This window comes from Pteropus medius, unplaced genomic scaffold (genome assembly GCF_902729225.1).
Source record: "Pteropus medius unplaced genomic scaffold, Ma_sr-lr_union100, whole genome shotgun sequence".
Taxonomy (NCBI): Eukaryota; Metazoa; Chordata; class Mammalia; order Chiroptera; family Pteropodidae; genus Pteropus; species Pteropus medius.
Window position 1 is genome coordinate 67,481,806 of NW_024349800.1, and position 20,490 is coordinate 67,502,295.

Below are 20,490 nucleotides of genomic sequence, written 5' to 3' on the forward strand. Positions count from 1 at the left end.
GAAAAAGATTGTTTACCATATCCTGCTCTTAGGGGGGTAGTTAGTCATGGAAAGGTCCTTAGATGAGGGGTCCCTAATCCCTGGGCTGTGAACCGGTACCGGTTCTCAGCCTGTTAGGAATGGGCTGCACAGCAGGAGGTGAGCAGCTGCGAGCAGTGAAGCTTCATCTGTATTTGCAGCCTCTCCCCAGGCTGCTCACTGCTTCAGACTCACTGCTTCAGCTCCACCTCAGATCATCAGGCATTAGATTCTCATCAGAGCAGCGGTCCTTAGTGCCAAAAAGTTTGGGGACTGCTGCCTTAGATCCATCTTAGCAACCCAAGTCCAGAAGAAAGAGCTACAGCCCTCTGGTTTACCTGAGTTGTGATTCTAGAGCAGGGCAGGTGTTGCCGTCCCATGGCTTGAAGTCCCCAACATGGTCATTGGAAAACCCTGTTGACCTCTCCAAGCTCACCTCCTACTGGTCCAGCCTCACAGCGCACAAGGCCATAATTCTGAACCACCAAGATTGTCCACAAGTCCAGGTTGCCCCTTCTCTCTGTAAACCTCCTTGTCCCAACTCTTACACACCCTTCAAGACCCCACTCAGGAGTGGTTTCCCCAAGTGGCTTCCCTGAAACCCCAAAGGCTGGGCAATTTGCTATTCCATGTTTCCTTAGGCTCTCTCGCTCTGACTATCCTTTAACACTGTGATAAATTCAAGCATTCACTATCTCTTTCATCACAGCATTCAGGTTCCCTGCAGGCAGAAGATACTGTAGCTTCAGTATCTAGAGTATCTGACACACAGGACACACAGGACACACAGATACTCTAGATAGGCGCTCAGTAGTGTGGATTTAATAGCCAAACAGGACATTTTCCAGTCCGAATGTCCCAAACCCAGTAGGAACACACAGCAGTGAGGAAGGAAACGTATCATGGTTGGTGCAGAGAACACGGTGTCTCAGTAGGATCCACCCAAGGCCCAGTGGGTCTTGTGGGTCATCCTCTGTCTCTTTCTTCATCTTTCTCTTAGCAGGTACCCTCCATGTAAAACGACCTTTTTCTCCTCCAGCGGTCACCGAATCCCAATGTCAAAGGCACTATACCCTTCCCAGGGATATTTGTATATAAGCAGCACACTTACGAAGACTAAGAGTTTTGGAGGAAAAAAAAAAAACTAACATTGATTGAGCATCTACTATGTGCAGGCACCGTGCTTGGCATTTTCACATATATTATATTATTTCTTGAAATAAGCAAGTATCATTACTTCTAATTTTTCCAGATAAAGAAACATGCCCAAGATCACCCTGATAGTGATGTGCAGGACAGGGATTCAAATCTAAGTCTTCCTAGTGCTCAAGGCCCTGCTCTCCTGTCTCCCACATGGAGTCCCCTTTTTGGTTTTGTTGTTAACAAGCTTTGAGACCTGAGGAGAAAGATCATTTCTCTGATCTCGGTTTTCTCCTTATAAAAAAAAAAAAGCAGTTCGAATGACCTCTGAAACCCCATCTAGCTCTCACACTGACTCTTGAATGAAGGGTGGAATTTTAGGCAATGTGAAGCGTACTGAGGGTATACGGCTGACCCTGCTCAGTACTTCTCGGACCACATATGTGGAAGGTCGGCTCTGGGCCCATATCAAACCCAGCATCCAGACTGGAAGGGCCAGGGCATCGGTCATTTCTCAAGGTCTGCAGGTGGCAGCTGGAGCTGTTCTTACCTCTCTCCTTCTGGAAAGTGCATGGAGACTGCACAGCTCCCTCGGGAGCCATGCGTGAAATCCGGAAAAAGCCAGAATTATTATTATTATCATTATCATTGTTATTATTGCATGTAAATTATGCATGACTAACTCGGGAGGAAGGGTACACTTTCTTTTCCTAGATCCTGCAAACATCAGTGTGATAATAATAAAAAAAATTATATGCTTGAAAACATGCACCCACCACTGCCCTATGTTTTCTTCTAATTGTTCCCAGAATCTTCAAGAGTCACATTTAAATAAAATGAAGCAATTATTTAGTCTGCAATTAAAGATAGCAGTGATTTATTTTTAAATAGAAATATCATCATGGGGGTGAACTGGCAAGAGAGGAAGACGGAAAGGGCCTACGGCATGAGGTGGAGGCAGGAAGGAGGAGCAGGAGATACACAGACAGCCAGCTCCTGCACAGCAGCAGCCATGGCTAGGCTGGGTGGGGTGGGAGCAGCTGATTTGCAGGAGGCGGTCTTAGGCCTGGCCCCTGGGAAACTCAACATGGGTAGGTGGGTAGTTGGGAGGTGGTTCCATAGCCCTGCAAAGCCCAGGAAACCAGAGCAGCTAGCCCTTATCTGGTTCTGTGCTGTGAAACTCCTGTTGAAAGTGCTTAGAAATGCTCTCCGCATCTAGGCCCTGTGCAGTGCGTAGCACAGAGCAGGCTCTCGACAAATCTCAAATGATGGTAAAGGAAGCAGAGATCTGGTCCTGCACGTCCTCACTTAGAAACCCTGACACCAGGCAGGGCTCAGCAAGTACAGGCTGAGTGAGAGGGCTCAGTCTTCATGGGTCTTTGTTCCCTACGAACAAGTCACTTCATCCCTATGAACATGGGGTAGTGGACTCAAGGTGGTGGCAGACTGTTTAGCTAATAAAAGATTATAGATGAAACCTGCCAGTGACTGTTGCCTTAACCCCACAGTCACGCCACCCTCAGGAGAAAGCAGTCTGGCATGCAGACCCTCTATGAGCCACAGGGGGAAGCATCAGGTGGAGTGGGGATGGGGAAAATGTTGGAAGAGAGCCCTTCCAGGCCTCATGTTGCAGGAGTCGTGTCTCTTGGGGCATCATCTGGAAAAATCACCTCCTTGATCACTCTTCTTTTCCCACCTTCTTAAGTCACTGCCTAGTAAGTAAGTCACTGCAGTTGTTGGGACATCCTCAAAAGGCACAGGCTGTCCCTGGAAGTAGGGGGTCTTTCCCTAGCAAGCAATATCTCTTAAGGGACGAGGAACCCAGTTGTGGGAAGGGTAGGGAGAGAGAAAGGCCATATGGAGCCACCCTCAGTCTCTGAAACACTTGGGAGGACCCTAGGAAGCCCCTACATCTTACCTCAGTCACTGTCACCTCCTGAACTCTCCTCCCAGACACAGGTTTGCCCATTCCTAGCCAGCACCAAGCTCTCAGTGGACTTGGGCCACCTCTGGCTCTTCTCCCCGACTCTGCCTGGTCAGCCTCTACTCTATTTAAAGCCTTTGCTTCACTGGCAGTTCCTCGGAGAAGTCTTCTGGGACCCCCACCTTCCACCCATCTGCTTCTTGTTCTCTCTGTAAGCTCCATGGGGGCAGGGGACATGAATGCTTTGCTCTGTAAATATTTCTTGAGTAAATGACTTGTGGTTGAAAAGATAGGGGTGGAAGTGTAGGGAGTGGGGGAGTAGCTTAGGGTGTGAGACTGAGGCTGAGCTTTAGAGGATAAGGACTCGGATATATGATACTCGGCAAAGGCAGGAGCCAGGAACTCCAGAGGTGGAGCTGCCATTTTGCCACTCTGGGTGCCTGGTCACCTGTCCATGAGAAAACCCTTGGCCTGGGGCTATTAAATGGGGATCTGGTTCACGCTGTGGAAATCACTCACTGCCCCCCCTTACTCCACACAGTGGGCCTCCTCCAAGGGACCAGAACCACACTGCTTGGCCTCACAGCATACCAGGGGAAGCAGAGGGTTGGGGAGACAGACTGTCTGGGTCCCATAGCTTCTCCCTTCCCAGAAGCTCACATTCATCTCCCCCACCAGCAGGTCAAGAGGAAGGAAAGCAGACAGAAGAACTCTGCCCAGAGACTCAAAGCGCTGTATCCCTGGTCACAAGAACACCAGAGGCAGAGCCAAGATGTGAGTTTACAGAGGATTTTCGCATTCATTAGCTTATTCCAAATCACACAGGGCATGTATTACTATCCTCATTTTATAGACAAGAAAAACTGACACTCTGAGAAGATGCAACATTTGCTCAAGGTCACAAAGGTCAAAAAGGGCAGATCCAAGACACCTGTCCCTGGAGAGAGTAGAGGCTATGACACTGTGTGTGTATGTGTATGTGTGTGGGCATGCGCACGTGTCTCTAGGAAGAGAACAATCGCCCCTTTAAGAAGCACATAAAAAAAAGGAAGAAGAAGGCTGGACCTCCATAGAAAGAGAGGGGAACACAAAATATCTTTTTCTTTTCCCAGAACAGCAGGCTATGTGAGCCTGCAAGGCCCTCACATCTGTCTCCTCGTATAAAATGAAAGAGGTTTTGAAAAAGAAGAGGGGATGTAATAAAGCATAGACTGTGCTGGGTGCGGAGCTGTGCCCAGCGTGTCCCGTCACTGTCACCACCGAGGACACAGTGGCCAGGCTGTTCCTGCTCCCAGGCTTGCCCCCAACTCTGGGCTCCAGGAGAGGTACGGACAGATGGACACATTCTCACCAAGCTGAAGGAGGAGCCAGGAGGCCCAGAGCCCAGCTACCCAGGGCAAATACCCAGCGCCATAGCTCCTGCCATGAACAAAAAGGGACTGACACTCTTACGGTAATATCATTATTGCTTCTCAGAAACCCAACCCTATCTGTAGAGCTCCTTAGAGCTCTCCCAGAAATTATATACCGGCAGTGTCTCTTAATGGGGTTGTATTCGTTATCTACTGTTGCAAACAAATTACCCCCAGATTGAGCAGCTTAAAATCTCTATCATCTATAAGCTCAAACAGTTTCTGAGGATCAGGAACTCGGGTGGTTCTGGCTCAGAGTCCCTTGTGATCTTGTACAGCTGTTGGCCATGGCCGCAGTAACCTCCAGGCTCAACTGGGGCTGGAGAATTTGTCTCCAGGTTACTCAGGTGTTTGTATCAGGCCTTGATTTCTTCTGGCTGTTGGCTAGAGGCTTCAGTCCCTTGCCACGTGGGTATCTCCTTATAGCTGCTCACAATCTCATGGCTGGCTTTCCCCAGAGCCAGTGGTGATCCAAGGGTGCAAGACCACGACAGAAGCCACAATCTTTTATAACCTTATCTCAGAAGTGACCTCATTACTTTCTTCATACACTATTGGTCTCACAGACTAACCAGGTATAGTGTGAGAGGGCACGACACGTGGGCATGGATACAAGGAGGTGGTTAGGGGCCATCCTGGAGGCTGGCTCCCACAGAGGTGCTGTAGCATTTTGGCTGATTCGGTCCTTCACCGTGCTTGGCATCCCAGGCCCTGCCCTCTATGCTAGTATCTTTTCCAGTCATTCTACAGCTAAGAAACTCTCTCATTCCCCTCTCCCCTCTCCTTTACTCTCCCTCCACTCCACACACTTCCAAAAACTTCTCAGGGCTATTTCTTATCATAAGACCATTGGCTTTATGTTCTCATTTTACTGAGGAGAGAGGGCTTTGGGAATAATACAGAAGACATCTGTAACCTAGTAGAACAACCATGAAGAATGTGGTCACTCGGGCCTGGATTCACAGCCTCCCTCTTATGAGCTGTTATAAGGATGGGCAAGTTATATCTCATCCTTCCACATCAAGTTTCTGACCTGGGAAATGGGTACGATAAGACCGAACTTGCAGAGCTATTGTGATGGGTAAATGAGATCATGCATGTCAAGCCCCTGGCGCATAGTAGAAGTTCAACAAACCACTCTACATGGCATGGTCATTAGGCTCCTCAGAGATGTGCTGGTTCTTTAATACCTGCTATTTAAGGGGACGACGCTGTCCAGCTGAAAGGACATTCACTGTCTTGTGAATTGGGAAGCTGGAACTCTGTTCTTGGCTTTGGATGAGTTGCTTTAAACTTTCTTGGGCCTCAACTCCCTATTTATAAGTTAGAAAAAATCACTTTCAAGTATTTTTATTCTTTCTAGTAATGTATGAGGCCTTTCGGGATTTAAAGTTCAAATGTAGCAAACAAGGGCCAAGTTCTGCACCTGCTTCAGTTTATGTCCCTATAGAGTTTGGTCAGTCACTTGGTTGGCAAGTACTCACTGAGTGCTCACTATGTGCCAAGCGTTATGTGAGTCAGCCACACCCAAAGTGGACCACAGGCTACTGTTCTATATGAATGAAACAGCGGGCTGTGGGCCTGACAGCAGAGAACAACTGTCATTCTAGAGGGCACGCTGTTACACGTGTGGAAGTTCCTGAATCTGGGGTACATGGTACATTTAAGGTGGTGTTTATTATTACTAAAAAAATGGTAGTCTAGCTCAGAATCAATGTCATCCTACCATCTAGCAATCAGGATGGGTTCATTTGCTGGACCCTGGGAAGGTTTCAGGGAGAGATACATGCAAAGAGGGGTTTATAAAGGATTATTTGGGTCTCCCATGTGGAGAAGGATGACTCAGGCAATGGGAACGAGTAGAGGAAAGCCAGAGAGGCAGGAGACGCAGTGGTAGGCTCAAGAGACTGGGAGAAGTCCAGTGGGTGTAGATATTTATTACATAGAGAATGAGGAGCCATGACAGGTGTAAAGTCAGGCAGCAATTTGATCAGATCTCTATTTCAAATAGAGGTGGAAAGAAATTGGTGGCACTGAAATCTGTTAGCAAGCAATTGCAGGTTGCATGGGTGAAAGATGGTGGCTGCTTGAAACTTGGGGAATGTAGGTTACTCAATAGACATTTACTGTTGAAAATGTGCGTGTATACATCTATAGACAGATACTTTATGCACAGTTCTAGAATAGGACCATTTCGAATGGCATCTCTTCATTTCTTCCCCATCCACACAGTTCGAACTCCCTTCTCACCTTCTTATAGCACCCCAGTGATTCCTACCTTCTCGGTACTTTTCTTGCTAGAGTCCTCCCAGTTTTCTGAGCAAAATGAAACCTATTTTGCATTCTAGGTCATTCCCTCCCTACAAAGAATTTTGTGGGTCTAGCAGTAATTAGCTCACCGTTCCTCAAGTCTTCCTTTTGATGCTGACATCAGCCAGACCCCTCCAGCTGACTTCAGCATTAGTCATACGACGTCAGTGTCAACCACACTTCATCCTCTCCTACTATCATATGTCTGTGCACACAGGTTTCAATGCATATTGAGTCTCACGTACACTGCTCAGAGCTCTATAAAAGTGCTTACAGGTATATTCATAAAAATATGGATTAAAATTTCCATACCTATATTTCATATTCATAAATATATGACTATGAAAAATATTCATTTAAAATATTTATAAAACTGCTAGCCTTCCACACCTTCCATTGGGCTTCCAGGCCCAAAGCCTTGGGTTGCTTGGGCATTTCTTCCTTGATCTGAGAGGATTTCCATGATGCCCAGGGAAAGAGTTTAGCACAGGCCTCTCCTAGACTAACTTTCATGACCTGCCAGTAGCCCCACAGCTGTGCTGTTTGGAGCCACAGTGAGGTTTGCACCAATATAACCGAATCTCTATTTTTGGAGGGCTGGCTTTGATGGCTACCAGGTATCCAGCCAGAAGTTGCTCTGCAATAGTCTCTCTCCCCACATCTTGGTACTTTTTATGATAAGAGATGAAAAGGTGTGTTTTTACATCCTAAAAAGGGGAGACCAGGAGAAAAGTCCTTCAGAAGAAAGAGAGAAAACATACTGCAGCCCAGAAAAGAAATGACCAGCTAAAACCAACATTATATAATTATCAGAAAACTTACAGCACTTGAACTTGTCTAATCTGATCCTCCAAACAATGTCCCCACAATACTAATAGCAGGTGTCTCTTCTCCTAATTGATAAAGAAAATTAAGCCTCAGAGAGGTGAGGTAATATGCCTAAACCGATGCCACTAATAAGAGGCAGAGAAGGGACCTGACCCCTGGTCTCCTGTCTCCCATTGCACAGGTTACCATGAAAGATTAACCTAGCACAGTGGTTCTCAAAGGTGGTCCTGGACCAATGGTATCAGCATTACCTGAGATATTGCTAGAAATGCAAATTCTTGGGCCTCATCCCAGACCAACTGAATCAGAAACTCTCGGTGTGAGATCTAGCGATCTGAGTTTTAACAAGCCCTCCAGCTGACTTGGATGTGCATGAAAGTTTGAGAACACTGACCTGGGACACAGAGACAGATAAAACAGATAAAAAGGACTTTAATCCCACAAAGCCTATATATTGACAGGGCGTGCCTGGGAGCAGGTAGTGGCTGTTTGCTTCAAGTGTACACAGTGTGAGCCCTCTCACTGAAGTCAACTTAGCCACTAAAACTGCCGGTGTGTATCAAACTCTGTGCATGGTTATTCAGGTTGTGCACTGCACAACTCAGAAGAAACAGTGCCCCTGGAGATGCGCTGCACAGCCATTCATGCGGGTCATGCTGATGTTCTCACATGATGGTGGCAATGGGTAAAAAACTGAAACTGACCTGAAACAGGATGAGGTCAGAGAACCCAGCATCATCACATACCCATAGCCAACTGGTTCTAATTCTAGGGGCCCTGGGCTCTTTGCCACAGACCCAGCACCAGCTCCCTTTTAGGTGGTACATCTCGACCTCCACACCCGTCCACCTGCTAAAACAGTTGGGCACATGACCATCACCTTTAGGGTCTTATGGGCTGTGATTTGGACCAGTTCAGAAGAAGAAGAATCATTGGGTAGAGATCCCTGAAAGGGATATTTTTAACGACCAAAGCCAGGCAAAGGGAGAATGGACTGTCTCAGGAGAGAAGGGCTGCCTGGTCACAGGGAAGAGCCAGGCACAGGCTGGACAATGACCTGTAGCAGGGGAGGACCAGGTTCCTTACATATCTAATCATGAAAATGGCTCTGGGCACTATTAACCCATTTTATTGATGAGGAAGCTGAGGCTTAGAGAGCATATAAAACTTGCTCTAGGTTGTGCTGCTAGTAAATGCCAGCATCAGAATTTAGACTTGGGCCTGTCTGATGCCAAATTTCATATTCTTTCTACATCTAATACTTAGGATGATGGGAGCGACACCTAGGACATGGAACTTTGAGTGCTCAAACTGGGAAAGTCCTGGGCAAACCAGAATGAGTGTCACCCTGTCTAACACTGGAGGCTGGCAGGACTCCCTTTCCAGTCCCTCCCCATTCTCTAACTGCAGCCTCAGTGGACCTCATTACTGATGCTGAAAACCTCTGTCCAACTGTTCCTTGTCTGGCTACCCTGAGAAAAGCTCACTCCTGACATACTTTCTCCCTGACCTTGCCTCTTGTCTTCCCTTGATTCCAGCAACTTTGCACATGTTGAGAGTGAACAAGCCTAGTCCTGGAAAGCCACAGCCCTCTCCATGGCCACCCTATCCTGAGCTTCCCTGACTCCAAGGCCTATCAATACTTGTGGCCATGGATTTGCGCTGTCACACTTCTCACCTCCCAAAGCGTGTGGCTATGAGGAGCCACATCTGGGCTCAATCGGTAGAAAATGCCCAGTGGGGTCTGTCTCAGCCTGCCCAAGGGTGTCCCCTGTGAAAAGTGCTTGGGCAATGGCGGGCTCCCCCAGTGGCCCTTCTGATCCAAATGGAGACATCAGGCAAGGGGAAGGAAACTTTCCTTGTTTGAGAAGAAAAGAAGAAAGGATAATTACCCTACACTTACTATGCACCAGTGCCTTTTCTTTGTACTCCTATTTATAACATTTGTAATGATCCTGGAGGTTCGTGATTTTGGCAGACAGAGTGTGCTGTCCACCAAAAGGTCCATGCCTCCCCTCCCATGGTGTGGAGCTGTTGCTGGAAAGCAGCTGCCCAGACAGGGACTCTGTTTCCAGGACTTCCTTACATCTTGGTGGGGCGTGTGGCTGAGTCTTGGCCTATGGGGTGTGTGTGGAAGTGAGGAATGCTAAGCCCGGCCCTGACCTGCCAATACTTCCCACTTTGCCCTCCAAGTTCTCTCTCTCTTGCCATCCACCTCCAGATGGTGATATTAATGCAACCTTGACAGTGGATGACCGTGCAGAGCAGTCCCCACTACCTATCAAATTCTTCATGAGTGAGAAATAAATTTTATTGTGTTAAGCTGCTGAGATTTGGAGGTTTTCTAACATAAAAGATTGTATCACTTTAATGAATATGGTGCTATTCCCATTACAGTTGAGAAAACTGAGGCTCGAAGATGCTCAGGCCTTTCTTAAGAACACACAGTACTAGGGGAGGCAGAACCCCAATCTCCTGTTCCCTCCATTTCTCCAAGCTCCTCCACATAGCACACTATCCTTTGCATTCAAGGATGTCCAGCCTCCCTCCTCCCTGAGGCTGCAGGCCTCTGGACTCTGGACCTGGACCCCTTAGTACCACCAGAAGGCCTGGAGGCCAGGGATGCTGGATGTCACTCCACACCAGCTCTGTACACCAGTCAACACCCAGGCTGGCTTTAGTATCACTTTTATGATGAGAAAGAAAGACAAAAGAGAAAAAGCAAAGTACACCCTGATGTCCACGGGTTCTGTCCTCGCTGGTGGTCATGATCCTGCTTCCATGCTGCTGATGGGTTACCTAGAGGAAACAAAAGGAGGCGCCATCTCTCCTGGGCTCCAGCTCCCTAACCGTGGGTCTTTGGAGGGCAACCTGGGCCTCATTACATGACATCACACCCTTTCATACTGGACTCTCTTCTAGAAGCTTTGGATCCGGGAGAGTCTCAGGGACACATGAATGAAGAAATGTAAAGCCCAACAAAATGACTTAGCCCAAGCTTGTATGTTACATTTGTGGGAAACCTCACATTCGAACCCGAGCTCCTGATTCCCAATCCAGTGATGACAGGACAGACAGGAGCCGATTCACCAGCAGAGCCAAGTACATAGGTTGTGCCAGAAGCCCATTTTGGGACAGTGGGAGCACTGCGGATGTCCTGAGGTCCCACCTGAAGCCTGGTTGCTCACTAATACCAGAATCTCAAATGTTCTGCAAAATAACAGGATCAAGTCCATCTGGTGACATCTTGGGCTTGGAGGGAGTGGAGGTGGCTGGGCTGGAGACCAAGTAGATGGCTTCCTACAGGGAGCCAAAGTGGGGGCCTGGAGGCAGTTGCCTCCAGTGAGTGCCCCTGCTCTGTGCATACACCGAGTTCCCTGTGACTTCATTTACCAACAAACACTTGCGGCATTTGGGCCAGTTTACCCCTTAGCTCCAATCCTATCTGCAAAGATTCAATATATTTGGATCAGAGAAAAATATCTCGAAGGCCATGGGAGAGTGGTCTGTCTAGAAGCCAGCCTTGGCCCACCAAGAGACCCATGTCAAAAACAGTGATAAACACTAGGGAAGCTGGATTACTTATAAGGCTCTGGCCTCAGATGGCCTCTCCCTATCTCCAGCGTGTCCCTTCTGGACGTACATCTATGAAAATGCTCACTTCGCTCTTTCTTCCATCTATCCATCCACCCGCACACTCATCCAGCACATGTCAAGAATCTTCTTTGTGCCAAGCCCTGTACTATGGTAAGGGAATACAGAGAAAAATAAGACATGATTTCTTGCACTGAAGGTTACTCACAGTCAGGAGAGGAGACAGAGAAGTAAATGGGCAATTACAACGTGGCTTTATGCAGCACAGCTGAGGAGCAGACCTGGGAGAAGGTGATGAGAAAGCGCAGGAGGCTAAGGGTGTAAGAGACCAGCAGGAGATAGCCAGGCACAGAGGTGGAGGCCGAGGAGGAGAACCAGGGTGCCCTGGCAAGAGATCAGGCTTGTGGGCCTGGGTCAGTGTCCCTCAGGGCCAGAAAAACAACTTGGCTGCACACACATGAGCGAGAGGAGACACAGTCGTTATGCTCAACTACACCCCAAACCTCACAGATATCCCTCAGTCCTGGACATCTCTGTGTAGCCAGGTCCCTCTGTCCTCCCAAGCTCCCCAGGGAGCCAGCAGCTCATCATCCCATTTGCCCTCCAGTTCCCTGAGATACAGGATGCTGAGTGGAGTCAAGTACCTCTGGGCTACCTCGTCTTCTGCCCTCTGGCATAACCACCTGCTTGGCCCCTGGCCCAGTTTCCTGGGCAGCAAAGCCTAGATCCTTCCAAGCCTTCTCACACTTACTCTCCGATAGGCCTCTGCCTCCCCCTTTCTCAGTTAATTTAGAGCTTGCTGGGAGAGAAACACCTTGGGTTTATCCTTAACAATTAATCCTCAGTGATTAACTGGCAGAATTTAATATCCATAAACACTCCAGCAGCCTGTTTATGGCCTGCAGGTATCACATCCCCAGACCTATGTGGGGAGAAGGTAGCTACCAGCCTCCCACTCTGCCCTACACCAGAAGAGAACTCTTCTTTCAAACTGGTTCCTTCTGTTTCCTGGAATGAGCTAGCTTATCGGCCTCAGTTTCTTCATCTGAAAAATAAGTTCCTTGACCTGTAAAACAGGCATAATCTTCAACTTACCCTCAGGGCTGTTGTGAGAGTCAGAAAAGATGACGTATGACCAGCACCTCACCCAGGGCCTGGCACCATTTGTCGCTTACCGTGTGCTAGGTCTGTTCAAAGCATTTCACATAGGCCATCCCGCTGAAATCTCACAACAATCCTGCGAGGTAAGTACTATTATTATTCTTATTTTCTTGATGAAGCTCAGAGAGGTTAAGTAACTTGCCTAAGGTCACAAACCAGGATCCAAACCCAGAGGGTCTAGCTCCAGGGTCCAAGTTCTTGACCACCTCAGTGTACTGTCTAAAGCAGGGCCTCTCAAACCTTAATGTGCTGAAGTAATACATTTTGCTAATTGCAGATTCTGATCTTGTAGGGCTGGGTGGGGCCTGAGAGTACATTTCTGACAAGTCCCAGGGATGTCAGGTGAGGCCTCAAGGATATACATTAGCATCTCTCTCTCTCTTTGATTTCTAGCAGAATAATAGTCTTTACAAAGAAACCTGGATTCCTGGGATTCCTGAGCCTGAAGGGGACTTTAATTCTTTAGTCCTCCTTGGCACCCTGCCAGGTCTGTGACTGGTGGATATTCCCTCTACCCTCCAACTCGCTCCAGCCACTGGTCACCCTGGTAACCAGAGCCCCAGCGGGCAAAGTCCACGTTGACCCACCCTCTGCCTGTCCAGTACATCCCATCCAGGCCTGGGCAGAGAGTCAGAGAAAGGGAGCCTCTGCCTTCAAGGCCCGGTTTTGATTCTGGACAAGGAGATGAAGAGGAAAGCACTGAGGGTAAGACAAAGTTCTCAAATTAATAGGTGAAAGCGAAGGAAGTCACAGAAAGAAGGAGGGTCAGCACTGAGATAAACAGGGCCTGTACCAGCCTCAGACCACCTCGAAGGCCCGCTAAACCGGAGGAGGTGCAGGTTGGCCGGGAAGGGGAGTCTGGCCAGGACGATAACTGCACGAACCTCACACACATATGTTGAGTAGGAGGGGCCAGGCATTAGAGAACATGCCACATGCTTTTATATGTATGAAATTCAAGACCAGGTGACACTAATCTACGGTAATAGGCATCAGGAAGGTGGTCACCTTTGGTGGAGGGTAGCTAGGGGGACACAAGGGAGACTTCTGGGGTGCTGGTAAGGTGATCTAGAGGTGACTGCAAGGGTGTGCTCATTTTGTACAAATTCATTGAACCGTACACTCAAGGTCTGGTATTTTTCTGTGTGTATGTTATACTTCATTAAAAAGTCAATTAAAAAAGGAAAAGAAAAAAAAAAAACTAACCTGACTGCAAAACAAAAGCAAAAGAAAACAAAACCAGGGCAGGCTATCAAGGGAGTCTAGGCTGCTCCTTCCCTGGGGAGCTTTCCTCCCATTAACGCCAATGCAGGTGGGGTTGGGGACAGGGACGGAGTAGCAGTAACCCTGCCAGCCTGTCCTTCACATGGAGGTGGATCAGCACTGACCAGAGGGAGCCTTCCCTGCTTCTGTGTCCCTTTCACTCTCACTGAGCCAGAGTATGCCCTGTTCAAACGACTAGGGGCAGTGGGACGTCTGCACACAGAGAGACTCATGTCACCCATGTCACCCAGTATCCCTTTCCCCTTCAGATGGGCTAGTTTTTAAACTGGTTATCTTCTGCTTCATTTTGCTATATTGGCTAAGCATGCAGAGTCTGAGCTAGACTGCCTAGGTTAAAATCCCAGTTGTATCACTTAGTAGTGTGTGACTTTAGGCAGGTCTCTTACTTCTCTGTTCCTCAGTGTCTTCATCTATAAAATAGGGATAACAATAGAACTTTCCTCATAAGGTTATTCTGAACATTAAATGCATTAATATATATAAAGTGCTTAGAACAGTGCCTGGCCCACGGTAAGGGCTACATAAGTGAATTTTTATTATTATAATCCATCATTTTGCAAATGTGTTAGGCACCTCAGACATGGGCATTGGGAGCAGACCAGAGGTAAGGCGGCTGGAACCTAAGGCCCAGTGCCTGGGCTGTCCCTAGCAAACAATGTGGCCAATGGGAAGTGCCTTGGGAGAGGCTCTGTAGCTCTCTCTCTCTCTGTGCCTCTGGACCTGTCACAGGGACTAGAGAAGCCGAGGGAAGCTCAGTGGTACCTATGGAAGTGCTGGGAGCCCTTGGGAGAGGGGCCAGTCTACTCAGATCCAAGCTACCCTTCCCACTGCCATCAGAGGCATCTTTCTGAAAAGCACACCTGACCACCTATCTCTTCCTCAGAGTAAGCCACCAAATCTTTAGTAAGGAGAAGGAGGCTTAGAGGTCATCAGAGTGACTCTTTCCCTCACACAGTAGGTTTACCCTTTCACAAATCCCATATAATGATAGGAAGAGCATAGACTCTGCTATTTACAAATTGTGTGATGTTGGGCAAATTACCTAACCTCTCTGACTTTACTATCTCCTGTGTAATATGAAAACAATAATACCTAAATTACAGGTTGTGAAAAAGTGAACACAAAGCAAGAACACGTGGTACATAGTAGGCACTTCATAAATTGTAACTAATATTATTATCATCTGGCTCTGCTTTAGACACACTCAGTAATGGTGAGTTCACTACTTTAAGAGAGAACCCGAGCCACTGCTTGACCGTTTTAATTGTTAGAAAAGTCACACCAATATTGAGCTGCCTCTGTCCTCCCTATAATTCCTGCCCACTGTCCCTAGTTCTCTTGGAGCCTGCTATCCAGTGGAGATAGGCCTGCTCCCCCTTCCCTCCAATAGCACCTCAGACACTGGAAGGAAGGTTGGAATCATGTCTCCGCCACATCTTCTTATCTTTAGCCACATGGCCCAATTCCATCAGCTTTTTCATAAGACCTGACACTCCCTGGTCACCAACCACCAACATGCTCCAGAGAGGCACTTGGGATGGAGTACAGGTTCCAGCTGATACAGGGGTCCCAGTCCTCTCCTGCCTGCAGTCCATTTTGGAGATGTGGACTGAACGCCAGGGCTGGTTGTGTTACTTGTAGCCTAGGCCAGCTACTGTGTGCAGGCATCTGGGGCATAAATGCCCCATTGACCTTCCCACTTGGGGAGATCCAACTATTTAGGGAGGCAGAGAAGGGCCTGCAACATCTATTCCTTCTTTGCCTACCTCAATTAGGATAGGCTGACTACTGGGGTAATAGTGAGAGAGGCAGGAGGTGCTACAGACATCAACTTCTTGGGGCCCCGCTTCCTAGGCCTAGCTGCCGGCAGAGCAGAGCTTGTCAGGTGAGGCTCCAGTCTGCTCTGGGTTCCTACAGCCCAGGACCCATCCTTACACATGTCTCGTGTGGCCTCACTGGGATCTGAGGGAGGGGCTCTGTGGTCTTCCTCAGCCTTCTCCTATGCAGATGGAACATCCCCACTGTGGGAGAGGACCCACAGCCCAGGGATGCAGAAGAAGAAAAGATTAGGCCCAGAACCACGGGCTCCTCCTCTAGTCCCCCACAGCCTGGTTTCCTGGTCTCAGAGGGGCCAGATGAGGCATGAGCCGGAACGAGGGCCTGAAAACATGCTGAAAACCAGATGCTGCCATGGAGCTCTGCCTTTTCAGGTAAATAAATTACACACCAAACACAAACAATCTGCTGTCTGCCTCTCCCCATTCAGAGGGTGGTATGCACACAGGGAATGAGCTGTCCTCTGAGAAGCAGCTTCATTTCCTCATGGTGGGGACCAGAGTATGGTAGGGGGTAGAGACTCGCCATACATCTCTAGCACTCCATACCTTTTAGCCTGGCCCAGGTAAATTATTGGAAAAAGAACTTTATAAGCACTGCTGAGAGGGCAGCAGAGAATATTACCGTGAGACCAGCAGACCCTAGCCTTTGGAACCAGCCTATCTGGAGAAGAGGATGCAGTGACCTGGACTCTTCTTGGCAAGACGCTGAGGCCCAGACACGGATTACCCCAGCCTGCTGGTGGGGGTTCCTAACGTGCCGGAACTCAGGCTAAGCTGAATCACGGGGAGGTGCAAGTCTGCTGGGAACTCTGCCTGGGCATGAAGTGCACGTACCCAAGGCAGAGGATGGAAGGAACCACTCTTCCTGAGGCAGGGAGAGTGGTGGCTAAATCCCAAAAACTGACAAATGGAAGGTGTCTGAACAGACAACCCAGGTTGTGCCAACTTGAGCTCTGCTGATAGCAGTCAGCCAGGTTGGTAGGCACCCCGAGCAAAGAACATGGACACATAGGGTAACAAACCTGTGTGGCCACCATTTGACATTTGATGTGGTTGACAAGAGAGATTGATGAGTGATAGTTTAGAAGTTGGAGGACCTGCATTCTTATTCTTGCTTTGCCCCCAACAAGCCAGGAGACCCTTCTGGTCCTGAGTTTCTCGTTTGAGAAATGTTGGTTCAGGGGCATCTGTGGTTGAAGAGAGAGAACAACAGAAGCCTCATCTTTCAGCAAGAAGTGGGGGCAGCACTGAGAAGACCCCATACTCAGGGATTCCGCTATGCCCTTAGGGGCTTTGTTTACCAACCCACCCCACCTGCTCTCATGCCACATACCTTGGCACTGCCCTTACTCTGCACTGGGGGAGCTAGAAAGGGCAGGTCGGGGCAGGTAAAGACACTGTGTCTTTCTGAGCCCAGGGCAGGGGCAGCTTATGGGCATTGTGTCCTGTCAGCAGAATAGGAGCCATGCTCTTGGTCTCCATCGGGGAGAGTGGACTATGGAGGTGACTATAGCAGGGGGAACTTCTAATGGCTTGAGACCAAGATCTAAAGAAACTGTCAGATGCTGAAAAATACTACCTGCAAGTACATGCATTGAGCAGAGAAGGGTAGATAATGCCCAATAAACACTGATAAAGTGTCTCCTGGTGTGCCTACTCATTGCATGCATGCCGGCCTTCCCTGGGGTGAGAGAGGCAGGGATCAAAGAAAACAAATGTAGGTCTCTGTGCTAATTGTAATCCCAAAGTGAAGCCGCTGGTGGAAAAATCCCTGGCCTGGGAGTCAGGAGACTGGGTTGGATCAGACGGTACCTTGAGCAAATGAGCAGAATCGTGTCATTTATGAAAATGTTTGAATTAATCACCCAGGTTATACAACAGGACCTCCTAGCCTAGCCTCAGCCCTCCCAGGTCTGTGCCCTACAGAATGGCGGTGGACTCACGTGGGCAGGGTAGCAGGGGGAGTCCCAACACTCTGCGCCAGCTGGGAGTATGTTCCCTTCCAACATGGTGTCTGAGCTGTCCTCGCTGTGCCCTTCCATCACATCCTCCTCAGGCCCTTGCCTAGGCCTCATGCTTTTGGGGGTTTTCTGAGGTTTCCATTTGTGGAAGGCCAGAGGCTGAGAGCTTGGGCTGGGGCTGCCCATGCATGCATGTTTGTGTGTGTTTGTGTGTGCGCAGGCGTGTTGTTGGCACAACGTGACTCTGCATTATCCAGGTCCGTAATGAGTCCTCATTGCAATGGGTTTGATGGAATAATTATATTCTGGAAAAACTGCAGGAAACTGCGTTCCACTTCTTAAAGGGCAGGATCATCAAACATTTGTGCTACATTATTTGCAGTTACACCTTCTGCTGCATCTGCTCCCTTAAAAAATATCTCCAACTCCAATCTGATCTGAATATATAAATCTGAATTATCACAGCAAAGGCGATACGCTCACACCTTTTTTTCTTTTTTTTAATCTGTTGCCATGGTGATTAGATAAAATTCACGCCAAGTCTCCAGGGAAGGATGGAATTATTTCAGACAGTTTCTAACCCCTCTCAAGCTACTTCTCTCTGGAACATGCCTGGGCACTATCTCTGGGCTTGGGCAGGAAGACAGGCAAGAGGAGAAGGCACCACCTCTTTGGGAAGCCTTGAACAAGCAGAAAGCTCTCGTCTTTCAGAGATGCTTTTGGTACCAAGCTGTGCCCTAAGCCACAGAGCCAGCAACACATCTTCAACTCACAGCTTCCTGAGCAACCTCTGAAGCCACCTAGGGAGGTAAATGGAGGAGCAGGGGGCAAACAACAATGCCCTTGTTCAAGGTCGAGGCAACCAGAGTTGCAGTAATTGACCCAGAGTCGTGGCTCTGACCTCAAGTGGAACTGAGCAAGGAAAGAGGTTTTTCTCAAAAAGGAGAGACTCAACTCTCAGTGCTGGGTCTGTGTCTAGATCCACTTTCTAGCAGAGCTTCCCAGACTGAGATTCTCAAAGGAGCTAATTATCAATAGATGTAATTTACCAAAAGGTTTTTCATAAAGGGTGTTATTGACCTAATTGTTATTTAACACTACCAGTTCACAAACCTCTGCTGCATGTGCATGCGTGTGTGTGTGTGTATCGCTTAAAGGATCCAGACTATATTACAGGAAGCAAAGTCTCTCCCCCTAGCTCGAGCCTTCTCATTTCTATCAAAAGTCCCAATTCTGGGGTAGGGGAGATAGGAACTCTGACTCCAGGAAGCCTCTTTTACTTAAGCCTCAGGGAACTGAACTCCCACCTATAAAAACTGAGAGTGGCTCATTATTAAAGCCACAGCAAGAAGAAAAAAGCTTTGCCAGCTTAAACCTATAGGGTGCGGCAATAATTTGTGTTTATTTACTCCAGTGGCTCACATTAGGTTCTCATTAGTAGTCCCACCAAAAAAGAGGAAGGGAGTTGGGCCACATAAGAATTGAAGTGTATCTATCTCATGGCAGTGTTTTACCTCAAGGTGAGTAGGAGAGAGCCCTGGAGGACAGGAATGGATGCTGGATCTCTCAAGAGGCTTATCCAGAGCCCTCTAGGCCAGCACACCTACCAGGTCGCTGGGACAAAGAAAACTTATTAGCATAGTAGCCAAAGAATGTCTCTTTTTGGTTGCTCTCAGGGACCAGGGAACATTCAGCAGAGTGGCCTGGGGAAAAGACAGGGTCTGGGACCAGAATGTATGGTTGCTAGAGGTTCTATGTGGACCTGTTAGGTACCATCTTCTCTCTGGACCTCAATTTCCCATTCTATAAATGAGAGAGAAGAAGCCTAGGGTCACTACTGGGAAACAATGCAAATTTTAATTTCTGAGGTAGAGTTAGCACAAAGGCCCAGTGGCGAAGCAAGGATGCCCGGAGGGCTGAGCAGGACCCCTGGCTTAGCACAGAGCATGGGACACAGGGATTCTCAGAAGCTGAGCCAGAGAGAAAGAACGTCAAAGCCTCTCTTGTCACTTAGCTCACAACTTCTCGGGGAGCTATGACCCCGGGATGGTGGCAGAAGTGGTGGGAACATAGTGAGTGACGTGTGGGCATGGGAGTCAGGCAGACCTGGCCGTGAATCCTGTGGAAGCCATTTATTAGCTCTTCGTCTTGGGCAACTCAACCTCTCTAAGTCTCTGTTTCCTAGAATATAAGATGGGAATGAGTTTAAAGGCTATATCACAGGGTTGTTGTCAGGTTTAAATGGTATGAAATCTATAAAGGACTTAGCATAGTGCTTGGCACAAAGTAATGGCTCAATCAATGGTAGCTAAGATGATGATGATGATGATGACAGTGATGATGGTGATGATGGTGATGATGATGATGAAGGAGAAGAAGAAGGGCAACATCATTGTAGCAATGGTGATGTAAAAACAGCACAGGCTGGGAGTGAGAAGACCTGCGTTCCATTCAGTTATCCTTTTGCCATTTGTCACCACTGTGTTTTAGAGCATGTCACTTACTCTCAGAGCCTTATTTTTCATTTATAAAATGAGAGTCTACTCTTAAAAACTTGTGTGATAAGTGTTATTCTTCTCAATTTTTGAATGAGAACACAAGGCTTTGAGAAGTTAAGCACTATAAGTTGTACAAGGTCACATATTAGTTAGAGGCTGAGCTAGGATTCATACCCAAGGGTAAGAGTATCCCCCTGGCCTTCAACACAACAAGTATAACATGAGATGATGTATGTACACTTTTGTTGATTGTCAAGTGTGTACTTGGCTCAGTTGCCATGATTCGGCAATGGTTGTAAGAATCACCTTGAATTGGCAGCTGAGATCTGTGACTTAGTGGGGCTTAGAAGCAGCTGTCATTCACCCTGCATGTTGCCAGACAGAGAGAGAGAAGGCCAGGGAGATTGTTCTAGAGAGTCTGGTTCTAGTACCAGCTCTGTTACTAATTATATGACTCTAGACTAGACTATCTCCAAGGTCCCCAGTCCCCTCCTGGTGCTAAGCCTCTGTGATTCTAGGATT

The 20,490-nt window shown here is 48.1% G+C and overlaps 1 protein-coding gene and 1 long non-coding RNA gene across 2 annotated transcripts in view; one reads left to right on the top strand and one right to left on the bottom strand.

Moving 5' to 3' along the window:
* The window catches only part of DSCAML1 (DS cell adhesion molecule like 1), a 324,128-nt gene that overhangs the window by 264,201 nt on the left and 39,437 nt on the right, over nucleotides 1-20,490 (bottom strand). The window lies entirely within an intron of this gene.
* LOC120622035 (uncharacterized) lies at nucleotides 12,994-18,545 on the top strand. The gene is made up of 3 exons (XR_005658395.1): nucleotides 12,994-13,092; nucleotides 15,679-15,881; nucleotides 16,063-18,545. It is a non-coding gene; the product is annotated as an uncharacterized LOC120622035 (long non-coding RNA).